At 36.3% G+C, this 13230-nt stretch overlaps 1 protein-coding gene across 1 annotated transcript in view; it reads left to right on the top strand.

The window, feature by feature from the left end:
- The window catches only part of Xirp2 (xin actin binding repeat containing 2), a 330288-nt gene that overhangs the window by 30125 nt on the left and 286933 nt on the right, over positions 1-13230 (top strand). The window contains exon 2 of the mRNA XM_036184478.1: positions 7272-7289. The gene's annotated coding sequence lies outside the window, so the exon portion shown is untranslated. The remainder of the gene's footprint in view (positions 1-7271; positions 7290-13230) is intronic.

The raw sequence follows: 13230 nt of genomic DNA on the forward strand, positions 1-13230 counted from the left end.
AAACAGGTGAAATGATTGCTAATTTCGAAAGCCAGAATGATTTGCACAGCATCAGAGTCCAAAGCAACATGTCTTTGTCAGGACCGATAAATCACAGCATGATGTCAGACACTCAGTGAAGAATGCCATTATTTTAGGAACTCTCTGGAGACTAACAAGGAAGAAGACGTTGGAAGAATGAAAGTGGGAACAGTGTAAGTCAAATGAGGTTGAGCACAACCATAAAGACTATGTCTTGAACCGATAAAGCAGTGACACAGGAGACAGGATCTTGAATTGTGCTGCTTAATTTACATACAATGACACATACACATTTCAAGTGAATAGCTCACTTGAATTTTACATATTTATATAGCTATCCTGCCATTAGAGAAGAAATTAAACCAAAAATATACATTGACAGCTTCTCTAGTGCTTCCCTTTGGTCCCATACTCCTCATTGGTACAGTCTCCCTGGCTTCTAGAACAAATTCCTTTTCTGTGACTGTAAGTTCACACACATGGAGAAAGGCAGCACATGTACTTTCATATCTGGATATTTTCCCTCAATATATTTTTGAAACTTTTGACAAAACTTTTCCATGTATAGCATTAGTATGTATGTTTCTGAAACTGAGTAGAAGGCAGTTTTGTGTTATAACTTGTGTATCCGTTTTCTTGTTGGTGTTGTATTGCACTGTTTTTGTTTTTTTTCCAACTTTATTTGACTATTTCAAATAACCTACTACATTGATTTATACACAGACTTTGATGAATATATATATATGTGTGTGTGTGTGTGTGTGTGTGTGTGCGCGCGTGTGTGTGTGCTTATATATGTAATTATAAAACTTACATAAGTGTTCAGAATAAGGAATATTCACCAGCTCTAATGTGACAAAATATTTCCACACTTGATCTTAACCCCACAAGTGAATTTGAAATAATTCCTATTTGTAATACAAGATAAAGTCTAGATTTAGCCAGGTGGTGGTGGCGCACGCCTTTAATCCCAGCACTCAGGAGGCAGAGGTAGGCGGGTCTCTGTGAGTTCGAGGCTGGCCTGGGCTACAGAGTGAGATCCAGGAAAGGCGCAAAGCTACACAGAGAAACCCTGTCTTGAAAAACCAAAAAAAAAAAAAAGTCTAGATTTACCCTTGTGGTAATCTATGTGCCTTAGCACCAGTGTTTGACAAGACCAAACCTGCCCTGTTGTGTGCTAATTGTCACAGCACACTTGTGTGAGGTAACACACAAATGTGTGGCCATATTTCTGCACCAGCCATTTTCTGGCTTTAGCCTGTTGTTTCATTTGTGACAATACTACTCTATATCCATTATGGTAGCATGTAATAAATACTGCAGTCTGGTGAATTTCTTACTGTCATTCTTCATTTGCAAGATTTGCTTTATTTATGTTGTAGGGTTAGTTATTCAACATACATGCACGCAAGCGCATGCACGCACACACATACACAAGTAACTTCTGGAAATTTAATTGAAGTGAATTAAACTGTATTACAACTTAGAACTGACAGCAACACATTATATATTTTAATTGAAAAAAATCTCTAATATGTGAGCGTTTAATTTTTTTCTTTCAGGGCCATTTCATATTTTTAATATAGACATCTAGCATACAGTCTATTAAAATTATTCATATTCCTCTTATCTTTATAGTACACTGTAACCATCTTGTTAATTCGACTCTTGTCTTAAAAATGTAATCCCATTTCTTCAATATAAAAATATTGACTTTTTAAAAACCATAAACATAATAATTTAACTGTGGAATGCCTAAAACTCACAGCTTTTTGTGTGAAACCTAAGTTGACCTGCAATGATCTTACCTTCAAAGCTTCAAGTCTTTCAGTGAGGTTGAGACCAGCATGCAATGAAAGGAACAGTGTAAAAGTGGAGTGTACTAGTCCCATGGTCATGTTGCACTGTATGTGAGCTGATCTTGTGAAAAACTTTCTCTTGCTTGCTTTAAAGAAGAACATAACTACAAATTAAGCCATCATATGAAGAAATCCATGTAGCAAGAAACTGTAATACTGGAGAGCTCAGCACAGCCTTCAGCAAGAAGCTAACCCTTCAGTCCCTTGCTGCAAGAAAATGAATTGTACCTACAGTAAAGAAGCTTGGGAATTGATTTCTTTCCCATCCATGCCTGTGATGGAATCCTACTAACATCTTGGTGGGACCCTGACATATAAAACCTGGTTAAGCTGTGTCCAGGCTTCTGCCCTATAGAAACTAGAGAATAGGAGATTTGTGGTTCTTACAAGCGCTGTGTTTAACAATTACTTAGCAAATTAAAATTAACTGTCAAAGCTCACACAGAAAATATTAGCAATATTTTTTCTTTATAATGTTCCAAGCTTTGTCACTTGCCATCATATCCTATGCCACCCTTCCTCTTAAAAACACATGTGAAGACATTTAGACAATATTGTCAAATACAAGATAATAGACAGTCATCTCCATAGCCAATTGTATTTAGAGACATTTTGAACAAAATATTAAGTGATGTATCATTCTTCCTGAGGAAACTTGTGTATTACAGTTGGATAAATGGGTCACCCTGAAACTATGATTATGATAATCAATGTTTAACATTATAAAACTTTTAGGAGCATATCAAAGATGGTAGCAATTGTTCTTTAAAGAATTGAGTCTGTGGTGTGATAAAAAAAAATGATAAAAATAACATCTAAATAATGCTACAAGAAAAAAATGCATAGTGTGGTCTCACATCTAAAGTATATTTTTACCTTTGTAAAATAAGCTGCAAAGCACAAGGAGAAGAAAGAGAATGAATTAAAGTGTAAAAATGGCCCGGCAGTGGTAGCACATGCCTTTAATCCCAGCACTCGGGAGGCAGAGGCAGGCAGATCTCTGTGAGTTCGAGGCCAGCCTGGTCTCCAAAGTGAGTTCCAGAAAAGGCACAAAGATACACAGAGAAACCCTGTGTCAAAAAACAAAAACAAAACAAAAAAAAAAGTGTCAAAATGTACTTGTGATTAGTGTCTGATTCTGAATGTTTTGATATTTTATATTCTTATGGCTATTTTATATATACATATAAATTTTTTATATTTCTTGTACCCTACTATGATTATCATGCTTTAAAGAAATGAACAATAGGGCTGGAGACATGGCTCATCATTTAAGAATACATCCTGTTCTTACAGAGGGATCAAGGGCAGTTCTTTTGTTTCTTTTTTATTTATTATATTTGTGTTTTAATTTTACATATCAGCTATGGGTTCCCCCTGTCCTCCCCCCTCACACACCCACCTTCCCCGCAGCCCCTTCCCTCCATTCCCATCTCTTCCATGGCCAAGACTCCCCTGGAGATTCAATTCAACCTGGTGGATTCAGTACAGGCAGGTCCAGTCCCCTCCTTCCAGGCTGAGCAAAGTGTCCCTGTGTAAGCCCAAGGTTCCAAACAGCCAGCTCATGCACTAAGGACAGGTCCTGGTCCCACTGCCTGGGTGCCTCCCAAATAGATCAAGCTATTCAATTGTCTCACTTATCCAGAGGGCCTGATCCAGCTGGGGACTCCACAGCCTTTAGTTCATAATTCATGTGCTTCCATTCATTTGGCTATTTGTTCCTGTGCTTTTCCAGTCTTGGACTCAACAATTCACACTCTTACAGTCCCTCCTCTTTCTTGACAATTGGACTCCGGGAGCTCCACCTGGGGCCTGGCTGAGGATCTCTGCATCCACTTCCATCAGTTATTGGATGAGAGTTCCAATACAACCGTTAGGGTGTTTGGCCATCTGATCATCAGACTAGGTCAGATCAGGCTTTCTCTGGACCATTGCCAGCATTCTACAGAGGATGTATCATTGTGGATTTTTGGGGACCTATCCAGCACTCTGCCTCTTCCTGTTCTCATCTGGTCATCATTTATCATGGTCTGTTATTCCTTGTTCTCCCTTTCTGTTCTTGATCCAGCTGGGATCTCCTGCTCCCCTAAGCTTTTGTTCCCTTGAACCTTGCCCTTCATTACTTCTACTCTTGTCCAGGTTGTTCATGTAGATCTCATCCATTTCTCTGTCATTGGGCGATCTTTACTAGGGTCCTGTTTTCTAGGTAGCCTCCCTGGAGTTGTGTAGTTCTGAACCTGATAGAAGAGAAAGTAGGAAGTAGTCTTGAAAGCATTGGCACCAGAGATCACTTTCTAAATAAAACACCAGTAGCATAGACACTGAGAGAAACAATCAATAAATGGGACCTGTTGAAACTGAGAAGCTTTTGTAGAGCAAAGGACATGGTCAACAAGAAAAGGGACAGCCTACAGAATGGGAAAAGGTCTTCACCAACCCCACATCTGACAGAGGGCTGATATCCAAAGTATATAATGAACTCAAGAAATTATACATCAAAATGCCCAACAGTCCATTTAAGAAATGGGCTATAGAACTAAACAGAGAATTCTCAACAGAGGAAGTTCAAATGGCTGAAAGACATTTAAGGAATTGCTCAACATCCCTAATTATCTGGGAAATGCAAATCAAAACGACTCTGAGATACCACCTTACACCTGTCAGAATGGCTAAGATAAAAAACACAGAAGACAGCTTATGCTGGAGAGGATGTGGAGCAAGGGGAACTCTCCTCCACTGCTGGTGGGAATGCAAGCTTGTACAGCCACTTTGGAAATCAATATGGCGCTTCCTTAGAAAATTGGGAATCCATCTTCCCCAAGACCCAGCTGTAGCACTCTTGGGCATATATCTAAGGAATGCTCAATCATACCACAAGGGCATTTGCTCAGCTATGTTCATATCAGCATTGTTTGTAATAGCCAGAACCTGGAAACAACCTAGATGCCCTTTAACCGAAGAATGGATAAAGAAAATATGGTAATATACACAATGGAGTACTACTCAGCAGAGAAAAACAATGACATCATGAGGTTTGCAGGCAAATGGATGGATCTAGAAAAAAAATCATCCTGAGTGAGGTAACCCAGACTCAGAAGGACAAACACGGTATGTACTCACTCATAGTAGGATACTAGATGTAAAACAAAGATGACTAGACTGCTACTCAAGGGCAGTTCTTAGCATCCACATCAGGTAGTTACATAAATGCTTGTTACTCCAGCTCCAGATCCTCCTACACCTCTGTCCTCTGTGGCACTTGCAATCTTATGAACATACCCACATACAGACATACAAAAAAATAAAAGTAAAGTGTATTTTCAAAATGACCAAAAAGAACAAGTAAAAAAGAAGAGGGAATCATGAAAACATGCTACATTAGCTTTTCTTTACCCCCTAAGCAATGACCCTGTAACAAAATTGTCTTAGATTCTGACAGCGCTTGAATATGTGAAGCATTCTTTAGTAGGTGTTTTTGCAATTATTTTCAGGACAAAGACTGTAAAAAGAAACAGCACATGAGATCTTTTAGAGCAGTAGGTGGTCCAAGGACACACACTTAGTGCAAGAACCAGCCCTCCAACTGGCCTCCAAATGAGAGACTGAACACTATGTTCTTCCCATAAAACATTGTAAAATTCAACCACAAGCATCAACATCCATTTATTATTTAAAGACCATTATGTTTATGCATATTTCATAGACTATTACTGATAAATGGTTCCTAAGAGAAGGCAGAAAGTGCTTAAATGATCATTTTCAAACCATGATCTTTTCATCAAAAAGCTCCTTTTTGTACATATTTATCTTAGGCAAGAAATATCAGTGTTGGTATTTTTAACTGCAAAACAAAAGCAGAGGGACTGTGTGGAATTTTAAGCTTTAAAACATCAACCAAATTGTGGGTATAAGTGTTTAGAGTAATTAAAAAAACATCAAAATACTACCAATTATGTTTTAATTCTCAAGTGGCATCTCTTGTTATTAATAATAAAATATATCAAAATATAGATGAATTATCTTGAATTATGCTTAAGGAAGGGTGAAAAGTATTAAACACTGTTCTCATGAGATTTGTCTTGAATATCATTACACACAAATAAATGTATATCGGAGAGGATAATTACTACCTCCATTGGTACATTTCTTTAAGAAACCTTTATTTCTTTGTTGTTCAAATGAAAAAATACTTTCTCTCCAGTATTCACTTGAGGAGATAATTAAAAGAAACCTGAACCAATTGTAAAGACTGACTGTGGCATTAATAATAGTATATAGAGAGATTTGTATTGACTTATTGAAATGATAAAATGATGCAGAATTCACCTTTGGTTTTTTGTATAATGGAACAATAATAATGATTGTAAAAGATAGAGCAATTCAAAGGCAAGAGACTGTTTAGAGAATTTCACCAAATGGCTGTGTTCTCTATACTTCCTCCTTATTCTGAGAAAAGGATCCTTTTGAGATCTGCTTCATAGCTGTTTAGATATTCTACTGCCTCTGCAGGATAATTCAAGCATCATTTGATAATTGGTATTCATGTAATTTTGCTATACAACACCTTTCTACTGCAGCTCATGTTGGTATGGGTGGAATGCCACCTACCTCTGTATTTGTCTCACGTCATAATGACAGGCCAGTGAGGAAAATGACTGGCCTCAGCCAGGCCACTCTCAACTCTGCTTGCTTTGTAAGGAAAGAACTCAAATTAAACATTTAAAAAGTTTTTCATTTGAGTCTCTCCATTTTGCCCTTGTGTCCATTGGTAAATGAGATGTCATTGGTGGAAACTTCAGCCTTAGTACTTTGTTCAAGATTATTTCTCTCTAGAGTACAGACTGCTTCTTCACCATGGATTTGATTTCATGTCCAGTTTAATCATACCCAGTTTAAAAGTACTTCTCAGCAAATATTCTCACACTATAAAGGTCTTGGTGCATATAATTAGTTGAAATGGCAAGCAATGAGAAGTGAAATATGAATATTGGCAGTTTCTCACTTTCACCATCTGAAATTTAAAAAAAAAAAAAAAGAGAGGGAGCTTACCACAAATGCAGGTTAGGCTTAAATTTACAGACTCTTAATATATACTGTGCAGATGCACAAAACTTTCAAAGAATAAAAGACATTTATTTTTTAATTAATTATGTTTCATTTTTGTTGATTTTTCCTTGACTCCACATTTGTTGATTTTGATGTGTTCATATTTTCATTTTACTTCAAAATGCAGTTTACTACTAATGATTATTTTATTCAAAATGCATTTTTAAATCATGTTTAGTCCATTAACTTTTATTATCAAAAGAAAAATCAATTATTTTGGAATCACTGGGTCAAATCTTCAAAGAAAATTACTATGTTTCTTGTCCATAGATTGTGTATTAGGAGTCTAGTTGGGGTGGTGAAGCAGGAATCAAAAATAAGGTTCTGTCCTGTAGAGTGGATAACACCACAGTCACCTGTAACCTGGCATAACCACTCTTCTGTACTTCTTCCAAAAATCTGTGCTTTTGAGAGAATAGTGGGAATTAATATCCATGCATTAGGAAGAAAGTCTAAAGAAGTGCCTTTAAGAAGCATGGCTGTGTTCATTCTAAGTCATAGGATCAAAACTCTAACATGAGAAAACTATGATGTATATGCATATATATTCCTGCAACTGGAACAATTAGTATTAACATTTAGGTGTACGAGTCAATGTCTTCTACATATGGTTCTAAGTTCCTTATAAGCTTTAAATCGTTTTATCTCCACAAAATCTCTTTGACAGAGGCATTGATACTATTTTCATTATTATCTGATAATAGTGTGATGAAAAGGGAATCATAAAGCTGCTTGTTAGAGCTGGTTTTGGTGGCACACAGCTGAAATCCCAGAGGTGAAGGTGGGGGCACTGTGAGCTGCAGGTCAGTCCAAGTTACAAAGTCAGACTTTGATTCAGAATGAAACAAACCCAACAGTATCTTCAGAAAACAGATGGGGGACACTTCATTAGAACCTGGATTTGACTTCAGGTAGCCTCACTGTATCGAGCATGTAGTGAATCTGTAGGCAAGAGTAACTACAGGTACTATGGTCATTCCTGAAGCCCATTGCGGACTTCAAAGAAATCATCACAGGACTCTAAGTTCCTGCTGTCATCTGTTTCTCTTGGGTCTGGTCACATTATTTTCTTCTTAGGCTGGCCTTTCTATTCAGCAAGGAACTGATCCTCCCTCAGCCTCCAGTTATCTACCTGAGGAAGTCTACTACAGTTCATATCTAAGCCATATGGTCAGTTCCAAAATGTAGAGATAGAATATGGTAGTGCATTGGGGTACAATATGTTACTGTATGAAACAGTACTGAAAACTGCTGGACAGAGCAGACAAAAAACTTCCATATTCTAATTTCTACTGTTGGCTTTCTCAGAAATGATGCCCTTTGGAGAAACACCAGAGGAGTGAGTATCTTTTGAGGATGTTTGGAACAAGAGACTATGGAAAATAATTATTGTGATTTTAACATTCTTTATGAATAAACAAAAGTTGAGGAGTTCTCACTACAGAAACTTTGGCAGGAGTCATAAACATAACCAAAGGTTAAGCGGCACCATTTATTTCGAGGTGATATGTAGCATTGTGGCAAACTGCACTCCCATAAGCTGACACCATCCATTATGTTCCTTCCCTGCAGAGGTCTTGTCTCCTGAAAGTTGTTAGTGGAACGGCACGATTCAAATGTCTCTTAGGTTCTAGGAGCAGATTGCTGAGAACTGGCATCTTCTAACAGAACCTATTAAAATAATCTGAATGAACTAAGAATGGATCTTGGTGGGCTTTGTAGTCGATGTTGCTTGTATACAGTTTTAACTAGAAAGCTATTTGTTTTTTATTGTTTCAGGTTTCTTAGTCTGTTTTTTCATTTCTCAGATCGTTCATTGGTTTTAAAAAGGCCACAGATCTAAAATCATGCTCCCTAAATAACTAATTGTTAAAAGCATCCTACAGTGGAATTTGAATATTTATAGAATTATTTGTGTGTATATGTGAAACAGAGAGAGAGAGACAGACAGGGACAGACAGAGACAGAGACAGAGACAGACAGAGAGACGGAGACACAGAGTGAACATGCCTAAGACTAAAGGATGGCATTCAGTACCCTGCTCTACACTCTCTACTCTATCCCCTTGACATGGGGGCTTTCACTGAAACAAGCCCCAGCAATCCTCTTCTCTCTGTCCCTGCCATCTCTTCAGCCTCAAATTCTAGAATTCATATATTTATGTCTTATAATAAAAGACTGGACAAGAAGTCAAACATCCAGATTATGTAGTTAAACTTAGAATTGTGAATGGTTATTCTATACTATTAAATAAAACTTAATTCTTAAAATGATGAACTGTCTTCAGTTACTATACGTAAGTTCTATCATAGGAACACTCTGTTTCAAGCAACAAATCAAACAAAACATTACTTCTCTTGTCTTTTTCCATATCTTATGCAAATAGAACTTCATTTTACCCAAATATTTGGAGAAGTCATTATATTCATATATATTCATATATACTTATAGACACACACACACATATATATACATATATACACACACACACACACACACACATATATATATATATATATATATATATATATATATATGGAGAGAGAGAGATTTTTTTAGAAGGATCAAAATCATGAATCTTATATAAATATAAATGGTCATGTGTCACATATTTTATCTTTACTAATTAATGAATTTGTAAGATGTGACAACCAGTTCAAAAAATAATGAAATGCACTGAAGATAATAATGAGATAAGTCATTTGAATTCATTTTAATCCAAAGCCAACTTTGAAGACTGGTCAATACATGATGGACAATATCCAGATTCCACTGAACATAATTTGATCTCTGGAGGGAACATATTACTCTCAACACTATCTGTTATTCAAAGCTGACAGAATCCGAACTGGCTCACAGAATCCGAAAGGAACAAGATCTCCATAGAATCTAAGAACACTGAACAGTATATTTAATAATAATATTAACAACACTCAAGATCAATATTTAAAGAAAATAACAGATGTCAGCCTCACATAGTCACACTTAAGATGTTTCTGAGTTTTGTCTGATAGCTTTCTCCTTCTGGACATTTCTGTCAGATCAGCTCTCAGAAGTTCTTCACCAGCGATACATCCAAAGCACCTCTAAATTTTGTACGTCAAGCCAGGCAGTGGTGGTGCACGCCTTTAATCCCAGCACTTGGGAGGCAGAACCAAGCAGATCTCTGCGAGTTCGAGGCCAGCCTGGTCTACAAAGCGAGATCCAGGACAGGTACCAAAACTACACGGAAAAATCCTGTCTCAAAAAAAAAATTGCATGTCAAAACCTTTTCCTTTTATTCCAGACTTATGCAATATTTAATAAACAAAGCTGTAAAACCAAAACAAATACTTTAGACAGTATTTTCAATGAGATTTACTGATTTAATTTAAATTTTTTGATGATTTCACATATGAGTACAGTGTTTATCATTTCAACCCTTACCTTCTTCCTGTAACTCCTCTGATGTCCACCTCACTCCCTTTTGGATTTATGAACTCTTTTTCAAATATTGTCGCACACAATAGCATACACATTTGTAATTATAATTATATATGCATTACAACCTACTGAATTCATTTCTTATTGCTTTTATATGAATTTGTACAAGGCTGACTACTGTGTACTGTATGACCTACAAGAGAACTTGTCCCTGGAGAAAATTCATTCTCCTCTCTCAGCAGGAATTAGTGCTTAGAGCTCTTCATTTAGGGGTAGGACCTTGCGAGATTCTCCCCATCTACACTGGCATGTCATCTGCTATTGCCACTATGTAGGTCTTGTGTAGGCAGCCATATTTTTTGAGGTTTCATTGGTGCAGCATATTTATATTAGACATTATCTCACAGCAGATATCCCATGTTCTCAGGCTCTTACTACCTTTCTCTTTTGTCTTCTGTGATGTTACCTGAGCTTCAGGTGTACAGACTGTGCTGTAGATGTGTCCTTTGGCAATGGACACAGCATAGTCTTTTTGATATGGATTTATTTATAAGTTCTACTTTTTTGGTCTTCTGCATGTGCCATAAAACATAATCTTAGTCTCAAAAAGGAAAAAAGCCAAAATTTTTATTTAAATTCTTTTACTATAATGTAGCTTTGATGGTGTGTTTGTTACATTTTGTTGCAGTGATAAATGACCAACAAGGACTTAGACATGAACAGGTTTATTTCTACTTGTAGTTCTACAGAAATTGATTGCATAATGGTGGAAAAGGCATGGCAGCAGGATCAGGAGGCAGGCTAATAATATTTTATCTGTACACTAAAAACAATACAGAGCAGAGAAAAGGAAGTAAGCAAGGCTGTAAACACCCAAATCCCACCCTCAGTCATGCACTTCCTCCAACAAAATTCTACCTTCTACAGGTTCCGTAACATCTCCAAACACTTCCATCTACCAGGAACAAATATTCAAATATATGACTCTATGAGGCACATATCATTCCAAACACAACAGAAATTTCTAGATATTTTGTGTATGTTTCTGCTATGTTTAGTTTATTTTAAGATCCCCTTTGACACTTTCATTTGCACATATTCATGTGTGGTGTTCAAAATTCTGTTGTAAATGAGAAGGCAAAGTGATGTAGGTCATTTGTAAGAATTGTTGGTGATTTTTATGATAAAATTAATGTAATTTTACTGTATGCTACACTACTTGAGATTCTTGGTTTTTACTGAAAGAAATTTAAAAGCTCTGTTTGCACCAAATTCTGAATTTCTATATTCACATCCAATTTATTCATAGTTACAAATTTTGACAACAATGAAGTCATAGCTTCACTGGGTAAATGATAGCTCTGTATATGCAGACAATATAATACTTGAATTTTAAGAAATAATGATGAGATAGCAACCACAAAAGATCTGTCAACAACTTAAACACATTACTATGTGGTGTAAGGTAGTGTGAGAGCCTAATGTTACATATTCTACCAATAAAAATTTTAGAAGTAAAAACTATGGAAACAGATAAAAGAACTTTAGCTACCACTAAACAGGAGGAAAGGGGGCAGATATGATCAGCTGGGAGGACTTCAGAAGCTATTTTTGAAACTCTTCTTTCTGATGTGACAATGATGGATTTATGCCATTTCTAATTTGTCAAAAACAACAGATTGTGCAATGCCTGGAGCAAATCCTACTATAAGGGATGGACTTTGTGGGATTGTGGGATGATTTGTCTAGGTTCATCAGCTGTGACAAACCCAATACTCGGCAGAGAACACTGATAATGGGGATGTTTTGCATGTGCAGGGTGGGAAGCATGTCAAAAATCTATCTTCCTTTCAATCATTCTGGAAATCTTAAACTGCTCTGAAAATGGCATTATAGAAAGTTCTGTTATGGTTTCAGAACACTGTAACATCTAACTGCTTTGTGTTTCTTGTGTTTTTATGAATCTTTTTGCATTTGATTAAATTCATATAGAGTTATATTCATGTCAGACAAAGCAGCAGCAGCTCTGATCAATTTAATATGAAAACAAATGGGATATCACATTCTTGATACTAAAACCAGGACAACCTGGTTGATAAACACTACATAGAGCTAACCTCAAAGCCAATATCCTAACATAATGTACCATACATTTTGAACCATAGTTTGTAACATCTAAAGTTAAAAAGTAAAAGAAACAAAATGGAATAGTAGAGAGAAAATGGCAAATCCATTTCACGTGCCTCAGGAATATTGTTTGTAAATTACCCAATGATTCTATTTCACAGTAGCCATTGCCTTCATTTTACAGATAGTTCAAAGAATTCTGATGTAGCTTCTTATTTCTATATCCTAATGATCCAGAAAAATGTTTAAAAAACATTAAAAAGTATTTGTTGACTTCATGTCAGTCATTTAATTAATAAGATCACCAACAAAAAGAGAACTGGCTTCAAGGACATCCAAAAGAAATATCTGTTTATAGTAGAGTCTGTCAGTTTTGAAAATAAGAATGACAAATTAAGTGCACACCCCTTTTTTAAATGATGAAAGTCAAAATGTTAGAACTATTTTTCTGACCAATCCTATGCCTATCAAATCAGACTCAGGTAGCTTTGTTTTATGTGTTTGTTTGTTTGTTTGTTTGTATGTTTTGAACCTCACCCACTTTCAGTGTAAGCATATAAGACACCTTGGTCAATGTTAGTGAAAAAGAATCACATCCTTCAGTAGAGACAGTGAGACTCTAACATGAGATAATAATAATGAACCTTGCTTATCAGGTGTTTTGAAAGTTAATAGATCTTGTACTTAGCAAATA

This window comes from Onychomys torridus, chromosome 4 (genome assembly GCF_903995425.1).
Source record: "Onychomys torridus chromosome 4, mOncTor1.1, whole genome shotgun sequence".
In the NCBI taxonomy this organism is placed as follows: domain Eukaryota; kingdom Metazoa; phylum Chordata; class Mammalia; order Rodentia; family Cricetidae; genus Onychomys; species Onychomys torridus.